Here is a 10,570-nt window from a genome sequence, read left to right on the forward strand (position 1 = left end):
GACTAAGAAGACAACCTAATCTGAAACTCGCAAAGGATCTGACTGGAGGTTTTTTCCGAGGAGGGGATGCCAGTGGCCAGTGCCCGACACCGCTAACCATCAGGGAAATGAATGCAAGTGAAAACAGTGAACTACCACTTGACGCCCAAAAGCGTGGCCAGAGGAGAGTCAGATGTAAGTGGTAACAAGGGGGCGGAGAAATTGGAACCCTCGTGACTGCTGGTGGCAGCGCCTCAAACGAATAGAGTTTACCGCGTGACCCGGCAATGCCGCACCCAGGTGTGTGCCCAAAGGAACTGCAGACGTGCCTGCACAAAACCTTGTACACAGATGTTTGCAGCGGCATTGTTCACAACAGCCAAGAAGTGGAAACAACCTCCACGCCCAACTGGTTAATGAATAAACAAAATGTGGCCAACCACGCGCTGGAATATTATTCAACCACAGGAGCACCGACGCGCTACAACGTGGACGAACCTTGCAAACGCTTTTGCGAAGGAAAGAAGCCCGTTACAGAAGGGCATGTTACCTGATTTCATTCATATGAAAATCCAGGATAGAGAAACTGACAGCGGGTAGATGAGTGGTGGCTTAGGGCGGGGGAGGATGGGGGGCTGGGGCGTGACAGCGCCAAGTACAAGGTTCCTTTCTTTCTAAGGTGATGATTTTTTTTCCCCCAGGGCCACACTCGTGGCATATGGAAATTCCCAAGCTCGGGGTTGAATCGGAGCTGCAGCTGCCAGCCTACACCACAGCCACAGCCACAGCAGTGTGAGATCCGAGCCACATCTGCGACCTACATGGCAGCTCACGGCCACACCTGACCCTGAACCCGCTGAGCAAGGCCAGGGATCAAACCTGTGTCTTTCCCATGGTGGAAGAGAATATTTTTAAAAAGCGTGTATACCATCTGTCAGTTGGATATTCAGGGTGAGGGGTAAGAATTGTTAAGGTAGGTAGGGTGACGTCAGCAACATGGCTGAATAAGACATCCCTCACCTGTCTCTCCATTGCCAACCGTGTGGCATCCCTCTGCTGACAGATGTGCCTGTGGGACCCGTAGGATGCAGCCCTATAGGTAAAAGGGACCCAGGAGGTGTCTTGCCCGCTCCCGTGGCAGGCAAGAGGCATACGGACCTTGGTCCCAGCCGAAGACCCTGCGGTGGCCTGTTGACTGGCTCCAGGCCCTCTCGGCCACCGTCTGGGAGGCCTTGGAGAACACGGTCTTAGGGAATGGCCCACAGACCAGAGACTCTTTGCGGAAGTCCAGGTTTCCAGTGAAATTCCAGCACGCCACTGGAGAAAGAAAACAGAGGTTTGCACACGTTGGAGAGCAAAAGAGGAAGTGTTTGACATGACCCACCCCCAAGGCAGCACAGCTCACTGCAGGTGAGGTGTCCTTGGCCTTTGCCTGGTCCCACAGGGAAAGTAAAGCGGGCGAGTGAGCGCCTGGCTCCCCCAGCTGGGTGGGCCTTGCCAAGGAGGCCCAGTGCGCTCTCACTCTGCTAGAGCTCGGAGTCATGAGCTGCCTGGTGTGGGGGTGGGAAAAGGCTGGGAGAGTGACACACAGGAAACTGGGAGGGCATCAGCAGAATGTGGCTCCTACTGACCGCCATGCAGATTCCAACAAGAAGCCTGCTTGTGAACTGCTGGGGATGCCTTGCCTACAGGTCGCCCCACCTGGCCCATAGACACCCCCCGTGCTCCATGTGCCTCACCCACTCACACCCTCACCCTGCGGCCAGTTCTCTGCACACACCTGATGATGGCAAGAAGGAGCTTTGGCAGATGGCTCGTGAGCACATGTAGAAAGCCAGCCTGACTGTGCAGGCCAAGAAGAGACCGCAAAGTTGAGCTTTAGCTTAGCTCTTGGGAAGACGAAAGGGAGGCTCTCAGCACCTGGCCTGGTATGTTGCAGGATCAAGAGAGGGTATACAAGGAGTTCCCAGTGGGTTAAGGATGTGGCATTGCCACTGCTGTGGTGCAGGTTTGATCCCTGGCCCGGGGCGTGCCGTAGGTGCCCCCCTGCCCCTCCCCCTCAAAAGACACACAGGCTTAAGAATTCTGCCCCAAGAGGGAGCAAGGAGCATGGAGGAGGTGTGTCCATGGAAGGTCTGAGAAGGCCTCAGTGTCCTTATCAGGGACTAATGGAAGGGATTTCTCTTGCAAAGTCCGTCAGTGAAAACTGGAGGAGGTGACTCCTATTTCAGGTGTGAAGACAGCAGTGGGAGACATCAAGGAATGTGAAAAGTCAAGGAAACATGACACTACCAGAGGATTCCAGTAACTGGCCTCAAAGATGTGGAGACCTCCACTTTGCCTGATAAAGGATTCAAAATAGCTGATTTAAGGAAGTTCAATGAGCTACAAGAAAACACAGAAAGGCAATTCAACACAATCACAAAAATAACATGAATAAAATGAGAAGTTTAATAGAGAGAAAAATCATTTAAATTAAAAAAGTTGTGGAGCTGAAGAATCCAATGAATGAAATAATAATGCAATAGAGTGTATTAACAGCATAATGGACCAATCAGGATAAAGCATCTGAATTCAAAGACAGGAACTTTAAAATTACTCCAGAGAATAACGAAGGAAAAAGAATAAAAAAGAATGAGAAAGCCTGTATGACCTGTAAGATACCATTAAAAGAAGCAATCTGGAGTTCCCGTCGTGGTGCAGTGGTTAACAAATCCGACTAGGAACCATGAGGTTGTGGGTTCGATCCCTGGCCTTGCTCAGTGGGTTAAGGATCCGGGGTTGCTGTGAGCTGTGGTGTAGGTCACAGACGCGGCTCAGATCCCTCGTTGCTGTGGCTCTGGTGTAGGCCGGCGGCTACAGCTCCAATTCGACCCCTAGCCTGGGAACCTCCATATGCCGTGGGAGCGGCTCGGGAAAAGGCAAAAAGACAAAAAAAAGAAAAAAAAAAGTAATCTGCAAATTACTGGAGTCCCAGAAGGAGAATTGAGGGATAAGGAGGCAGAAAGTTTATTTAAAGAAATAATGGCTGTGAATTCCCAAATCTGGGGAGTGAGATGGATATCCAGGTTCCCGAAGCTCACAGGTCACTAAGCAAACCCAACTTCAGGGGATCTCCAAGATACATTATGATAAAAATGTCAAAAATTAAAAACAAAGAAAGCCTCTTAGAGGCAGCAAGAGAAAAGAAGCTTGTAATTTTCAAGGAAGCTTGTCATTTTCCCAGCGAATTAAGGATGTGGCATTGCCACTGCTGTGGTGCAGGTTTGATCCCTGGCCTGGGGCGTTTCTCCACAGAAACCTTAGGGGCTAGGACAGAATGGGATGATACGTTAAAAGTGCTGGAAGAAGAAAGCTTCCAACCGAGAATACTTTACCTGGCGAAGCTGTCTGTCGGAAATGAATAAGAGATAAAGATCACCCCCAGAAAAAGCCGAGGGCGTCAATTACCGCCAGATGTGCCTCACAAGGAATGCTGCAAGGAATTCTTCAAGTGGAAATGCAAGTATGCTAATTAGTAACATGAAAACATATGAAAATACACCACACACTGTAAAGGTATGTATGTAGTTAAATTGAGAATACTTTAATTCTGTAACATGCTGGTGTGTTAACCACTTAACTTGGGTATAAAAGCTAAACTACAAAAGTATTAAAAGTAATTGCAGCTTTAATAGTTTGTTAATGAATCAACAGTATAAAAAGAGGTAAACTGTGACATCAGAAGCATAAAGGGAGGGGAGTAAGAGGGTGGAGTTTTGTCTGCAGTAGAAGTTGCTGTCAGCACCAAATAGACCGTTGCATCCAGAAGATGTTCTATGTGGGCCTCACGGTAACAAAGCGAAACCCCACTTGTAGACACACAAAGACAAACAGGAGAGAAACAAAGCGTCCTAGAGAAGACCATCAATTTATAAAGGAAGGCAGCAAGAGAGGGAACACGGAGCAAAGGACTGTAAAACAGCCAGAAAACAGTAAGGTTAGTCACAGCATTAGTCAAGTCCTTACCCATCAATAACCACTCCTGAGGGAGTTCCTGTCGTGACTCAGTGGAAAGGAAGCTGACTAGCATCCATGAGGATGCAGGTTTGATCCTTGGCCTCGCTCAGTGGGTTAAGGATCCAGCGTTGCCATGAGCTGTGGTGTAGGTCGCAGACGCAGCTCGGATCTAGTGTTGCTGTGGCTGTGGTGTAAGCTGGCAGCTACAGCTCTGATTTGACCCCTCGCCTGGGAACCTCTCCATATGCCGCCGCTGCAGCTTCAGCCCTAAAGGACAAAAGACAAAAAAAAGAGAGAAACCCATTCATCCATGGTCTGCTGATTTTTGACAATGGCCACTAAGACCATTCAATGAGTAAAAATTGCCTTTTCAATAAATGGTGCTGGGACATCTAGATATCCGTGTAAAATAATACATTTTTTGTTTTTTGCTTTTTAGGGCCACACTTGTGGCATATGGAGGTTCCCAGGCTAGGGGTCTAATCAGAGCAGCAGCCTACACCACAGCCACAGCAACGTCAGATCCGAGCCACGTCTGCAACCTATACCACAGTTCACGGCAACACCGGATCCTTAACCTACTGAGTGAGGTCAGGGATCAAACCTGCAACCTCATGGTTAGTCATATTTGTTTCCACTGCACCATGACAGGAACTCCTAAAATAATAAATTCGAACCCTTACTTTATGAACTCAAAATGGATCAAAGACGTAAATCTAGGAGCTAAAACTATAAAACACCTAGAAGAAAATGTTAGGTGTAAATCTTAGTGACTTTGGATTCGGTAACAATTTCTTAGATATGACACTGAAAAGCACAAGCAATAAAAGAAAAAATAAATTGGACTTCATCAAAATAAAAACCTTTTGTGTGTCAAAGACATCAAGAAAGTGAAAAAACAACACACAGAATGGGAAAATACATTTGCAAATCCTTATCTGATAAGGATCTGTTATCCAGAATATATAAATAAGTCTCATAATTCAACAGTAAAAAGACAAATAGTCCAATTTAAAAATGAGCAAAAGGAGTTCCTGTCGTAACTCAGTGAAAATGAATCTTACTAGCATCCATGAGGACGCAGGTTCGATCCTTGGCATTTCTCAGTGGGTTAAGGATCCGGCATTGCCATGAGCTGTGGTGTAGGTCGCAGACACGACTTGGATCTGTTGCTGCTGTGGCTGTGATGTAGGCCAGTGGCTGCAGCTCCAATTCAACCCTTAGCCTGGGGGGAAAAAATGGATTTTAATAAACATTTCTCCAAGGAGATATACAAATGACCAATAAGGCCATGAAAAGATTCTTAGCACTATTAGCCGTCGGTCACTGTGGAAAACTGTCAGGTAGTTCCCCAAAATGTTAAAGAAAGTTATGATAATGAACCAGCAATTCCACCTGTAGGAGAAATAAAAGTAACTGTCCACACAAAGATTTATATGTTAACGTGCACATCAGCATTATTCATAAAATCAAAAAAAATGGAAACAAGCTCAGCATCTGAAAGTGATGAATAGATAAACAAAACGTGACATGGCTACACCATCCATGCAATATATCCATGCTGATACCTGCTACAATATGGACGGGCCCTGAAAACATTATGCAACGTGAAAAAAGGCACACGAAAGAGCACTTATTATATGATTTGGCTTATATGAAATATCCTAACAGGCAAATCCACAGGGACAGAAAGTAGACAGGTGGCTGACAGAGGGAATGGGCTATGACTGCTAACGAATACAGGGCTTGGGGGGAGGTGCTGAAAATGTTCCGGAATTAGATGTTTTTGATGACACAACTATCTCTGTTCAAATAACTGGTTCGGTTTGTCTTCTGGCTGCACCCTGACAGGGATGCAGGGAGCCTGGAACCAGCTGTGCAAGGGTCCAGGGGAGAGACAGGGAGGCAGCGACCGAGGATGGCTGTAGTGAAGAAGAAGAAGAAGAAGAAGGACTGGCCGGACCCCCAGGACGGAATGGCAGTGGGCGGGGGACCACTAAGCAGCGGGCGCGGGCCAGAGACACTGGTGGCAAATAAAGACGCGAGTGTTAGGGGTGGTTGAAAATGACCTATTTCACAACACTGTCTCCAGCCAGTCTAACATTTCTAAACTCCCCAGATAAAAGCAGCAAAACCGGGTTCCTGTTTAAAGAGATGGAGTTCCCTGGTGGCTCAGCGGGTTAAGGATTTGGTGGTGTCACTGCTGTGGTGAGGGTTCAATCCCTGGCTCGGGAACTTCTGCATGTGGTGGGTGTGGCCAAAAAAGAAAAGAAAAAGAGAGTTTTTGGAAGCTATGCCCCCAGACAGTCCCTGAGACGGTGTTTTTTTTTTGGGGGGGGGTTCCTACAAGACTGACCTTCCAGCTGAAAGAGACTCTACACCTCCCCAGGTTGGAACAGAGGCATGTGTACTGACTCAGGTTTGCAATATAATAAATTGGGGTGATTTTCCTCATTAAAAGAGACTACCCCCCATTTATAGAAGGAGAAAAACTTTGCATGTGGTGATTTAGTTCTATATTCTAATATTTAGATTTAAATCTTGGCTCCACTTAACACAATCTTTTTTTTTTTTGTCTTTTGTCTTTTTAGGGCAACACCCATGGCATATGGAAGTTCCCTGGCCAGGGGTTGAAGTCAGAGCTGCAGCCGCCAGCCTACCCCACAGCCACAACTACTCAGGATCTGAGCCACATCTGCATCCGACACCACAGCTCACGGCAACGCCGGATCCTTAACCCACTGATCGAGGCCAGAGATCGAACCCATGTCCTCATGGGTGCCAGTCAGGATCGCCAACCACTGAGCCACAATGGGAACTCCCCACTTACCACAATCTTGAACAAGCTGCTTAATTTCTCCGTGCTTCTACTTCCTCCTCTGTAAAGTACGAATGTTAACGGTTCCTACCTGATAGGATTTTGTTGCTAGAGAATTAATGAGATAATTTCTGTAAAGTACTTAGAATGGCACCTGAACAAGTAATTATTCAGGCCAGACTTTTCCACATTGTCGTTTTTGCCACTAAGCCCAGGAACTCTCTGTGGGAAGCCATGGGAAATAACAGGCTCTCACTCTTAGTGGACTTCTCTTGTCTTCCCCTTGATCCCTTTTTAATTAGTTTATTTAAAAAAAATTTTTTTTTGTCTTTTTGCTATTTCTTTGGGCCGCTCCTGCGGCATATGGAGGTTCCCAGGCTAGGGGTCGAATCGGAGCTGTAGCCGCCGGCCAACACCAGAGCCACAGCAACACGGGATCCGAGCCACGTCTGTGACCGACACCACAGCTCACGGCAATGCCGGATCCTTAACCCACTGAGCAAGGGCAGGGACCGAACCCGCAACCTCATGGTTCCTAGTCGGATTCGTTAACCACCGCGCCACGACGGGAACTCCAGTTTATTAAAAAAATTTTTTTCTTTTTAGGACTGCATCTGCAGCACATGAGAGTTCCCAGGCGACGTTGAATAGGACCTGCTGGCCTACACCACAGCCAGAGCAACATGGGGTCCAAGCCACAGTTTCAGATCCTTAACCCACTGAGCAAGGACAGGGATCAAAACTGAATCCTCATGGACACTAGTCAGGCTTTTAACCCACTGAGCCACAACAGGAATTCCTTTATTTTTACTTTTTTGACTGTACCACTGCACACAGAATTTCCTGGGCCAGGGGTTGAACCTGTGCCATAGCAGCGACCTGAGCCACAGCAGTGACTATGCCAGGTCTTTCACCAGCTGAGCCACCAGGGAACTCCAACACCACCTCCCCTTCTTCTTCTTCTTCTTCTTTTTTTTTTTTTTTCCTTTTTAGGGCCGCACCTGCAGCACTGGAAATTCCCAGGCTAGGGGTTGAACTGGAGCTACAGCTGCTGTCCTACACCACAGCCACAGCAACCATCACCACAGCTCTCGGCAACACCAGATCACTGACCCACTGAGCTAGGCCAGGGATCCAACCCGCCTCCTCATGGACACTAGTTGGGTTTCTAACCTGCTAAGCCATAATAGGAATTCCAAATCTCCAACCCTCTTTTGATTGTCTGAGAGAGCACTTTTTTCATTTTTGAAGGTTAATTTCACAGGATACAGAATTCTATATTTTTCCTCCTTTTTAAAAAATTGAAGTGTAGATTTACATCGTGTTAGTTTCAGGTGTAGAGAAAAGTGATTCAGTTACATTTGTTCAGATTATTTTCAATTATAAATTATTAAGAGATGCTGAATTTAGGAGTCCCCATCGTGGCTCAGTGGTTAACAAATCCGACTAGGAACCCAGAGGTTGCAGGTTCGATCCTTGGCCTTGCTCAGTGGGTTAAGGATCCAGCGTTGCCATGAGCTGTGGTGTAGGTCGCAGACGCGGCTCAGATCCTGAGTTGCTGTGTCTCTGGCATAGGTCGGTGGCTACAGCTCCGATTAGACCCCTAGCCTGGGAACCTCCATATGCTGTGGAGTGGCCCTAGAAAAAGGCAAAAAGACAAAAAAAAAAAGGGGATGCTGAATTTAGTTCCCTGTGTTATACAGTAACTCCTTGTGGCTTATTTTTCTCCTCTTAACGCTTGAATTATTTCACTCCACTCTTTTCTTACTTGTATGGTTTCTGGAAAGAAGCCTGAAGGAATTCTCACCCTTGTTCCTCTATAGGCAAGATTCTTCCCCTCTGGCTTCTTTCCAGGTGTATTCTTTGTCTTTGATTTTTCTGCAGTTTCAACATGCTATGCCCAGTAGGAGGTTTTTGGAGTATCTTTCTTGTTCTGAGACACCTCGATGTGTGGTTTGGTTCTCTCTCACTGATTTTGGAAAATCCTTTGTCACTGTGACTTGAAGTATTTCCTCTTTTCCTTTCCTTTTTTCTTCTTCTGGTAGTCCCAGTATGTGTGTGCTAGACATTTGATAATGGTCCCACAGATCTTGGATATTCTGTTCCATGTTTTTCTTTTCCCTTTGCATTTCAGTTTTGGGGGCCATTACTTACAGAGGTTTAAGCTCACCGATCCTTTCCTTGGTCTACTTATGACTCCATCAAAGGCATCCTTCATTCCCATTACAGAGTTTTTCATTTCTAGCATTTTCTTTTAATTGTTTCTTAGCGTTTCTATCCCTCTTGCTTACATTACCCATTTTTCTTGCATGTGTCCATTTTTTTCATTAGCGCTCCTAGCATATTATTAGTTGTTTTAGATTTATAGTCTGATAATTCCAACATTGTTGCCATGTCTGAGTCTGGTTCTGATACTTGTTCTGTCCCAGCTGCATTTTGTCTTTTAGTATGCCTTGTAGTTTTATGCTAAAAACGAGACATGACATACTATGTAGAAGCAACTGAGTTAAACAGGCCTTTAGGGTAAAGCTTTATGTTTATCTGGCTTGGAATTAGGCTGTGTTTATTGTCTGCTGTAACTGCAGGTATTAGAGGCTAAAATGTTCTCTCACGTCCGTGTTTTTGTCTCTTCTGTTGTCTTTGTGTTTCTCCAGAGACTTCTTTTTGCTCTTTTAGGGCCATACTCACGGCATATGGAAGTTCCCAGGCAAGGGGGCAGATCAGAGCTACAGCTGCCGGCCTACACCACAGCCACAGCAACTTAGGATCTGAGCTATGACTGCGACCTACACCACAGCTCAGGGCAACGCTGGATCGCTGACCCACTGAGTGAGGCCAGGGATCAAACCCATATCCTCATGGATGGTAGTCAGATTTGTTTCTGCTGCGCCACAATGGGAACTCCTCCAGAGACGTCTTAAATAAGGTCTGAGATGTGCCCTTCTTGAGTTGTAATCCCCTGTTGTTCAGCCCGAGCCTACTGATGTGGTGGTATGTATTGGAGGAACGGAAGCTTTTTATAGTCCTGTGATTAGGTGTCAAACTTTTAGTGACTTCTGCCGCTGGGCTTTAACTTTCACAAGTATTTCCCAGTTGTTGGGTTCCAGCCCCTTAGTAGGGACAGAAAAAGGTTAATGAGGGCAGGACCTGGACGTTTCCCTTCCTCCACGTGAAAAGTCGCAGTGAGCTGAGCTGGGTATTTCCCTTCCCTGGGTCAGTTAAGTTCTCGTTCAACCTCAGTCAGTTAGTCTCCGGTTAAGTGGTTTCTCTTAAGGGTAGACCATATTAAGGAGATTAGAATGCTTTGGATGTATTTTCAAAATAGCTCCTATCCCATTACCCGTTCTGGAGGCACAGAGGGGTTCTTCTTCACTCTTGACTCTGGGGAGCTGCAAGGGCCCCTGGAAGTGAAACTCACAGAAATGTTAGACTCCTCCCTAAGACTGGTCCCCCTAAAACTTTTAACTCTCAAGCTGGTCTACAGGCTTGAATTGCCTCCGGCAGGTCGTCGACGGCAGTTGAAGTTTTCCCGCCCTGGTACTGGCTCCACTGGCCGCTCCCTTTCTTGAGCTTTCTTTTCGGTGAACTGTGACTCTGCATGCACCTGTCTCCCCAGTCTTTAGGGCAGCAGTTTCCTCTGAGGACTTCAAGTCTCTGCTGGATCCCAGAAGAGTAACTGATTTTGAACTTATTCAGCTTTTTTTCTTGTTGTGAAGATGGGCGTGTTGACTTCAAGCCCCTTACGTGCTGCACCAGAAACGCCTCATCTCCTTT

The sequence above is a fragment of the Phacochoerus africanus genome, chromosome 7 (assembly GCF_016906955.1).
Source record: "Phacochoerus africanus isolate WHEZ1 chromosome 7, ROS_Pafr_v1, whole genome shotgun sequence".
In the NCBI taxonomy this organism is placed as follows: domain Eukaryota; kingdom Metazoa; phylum Chordata; class Mammalia; order Artiodactyla; family Suidae; genus Phacochoerus; species Phacochoerus africanus.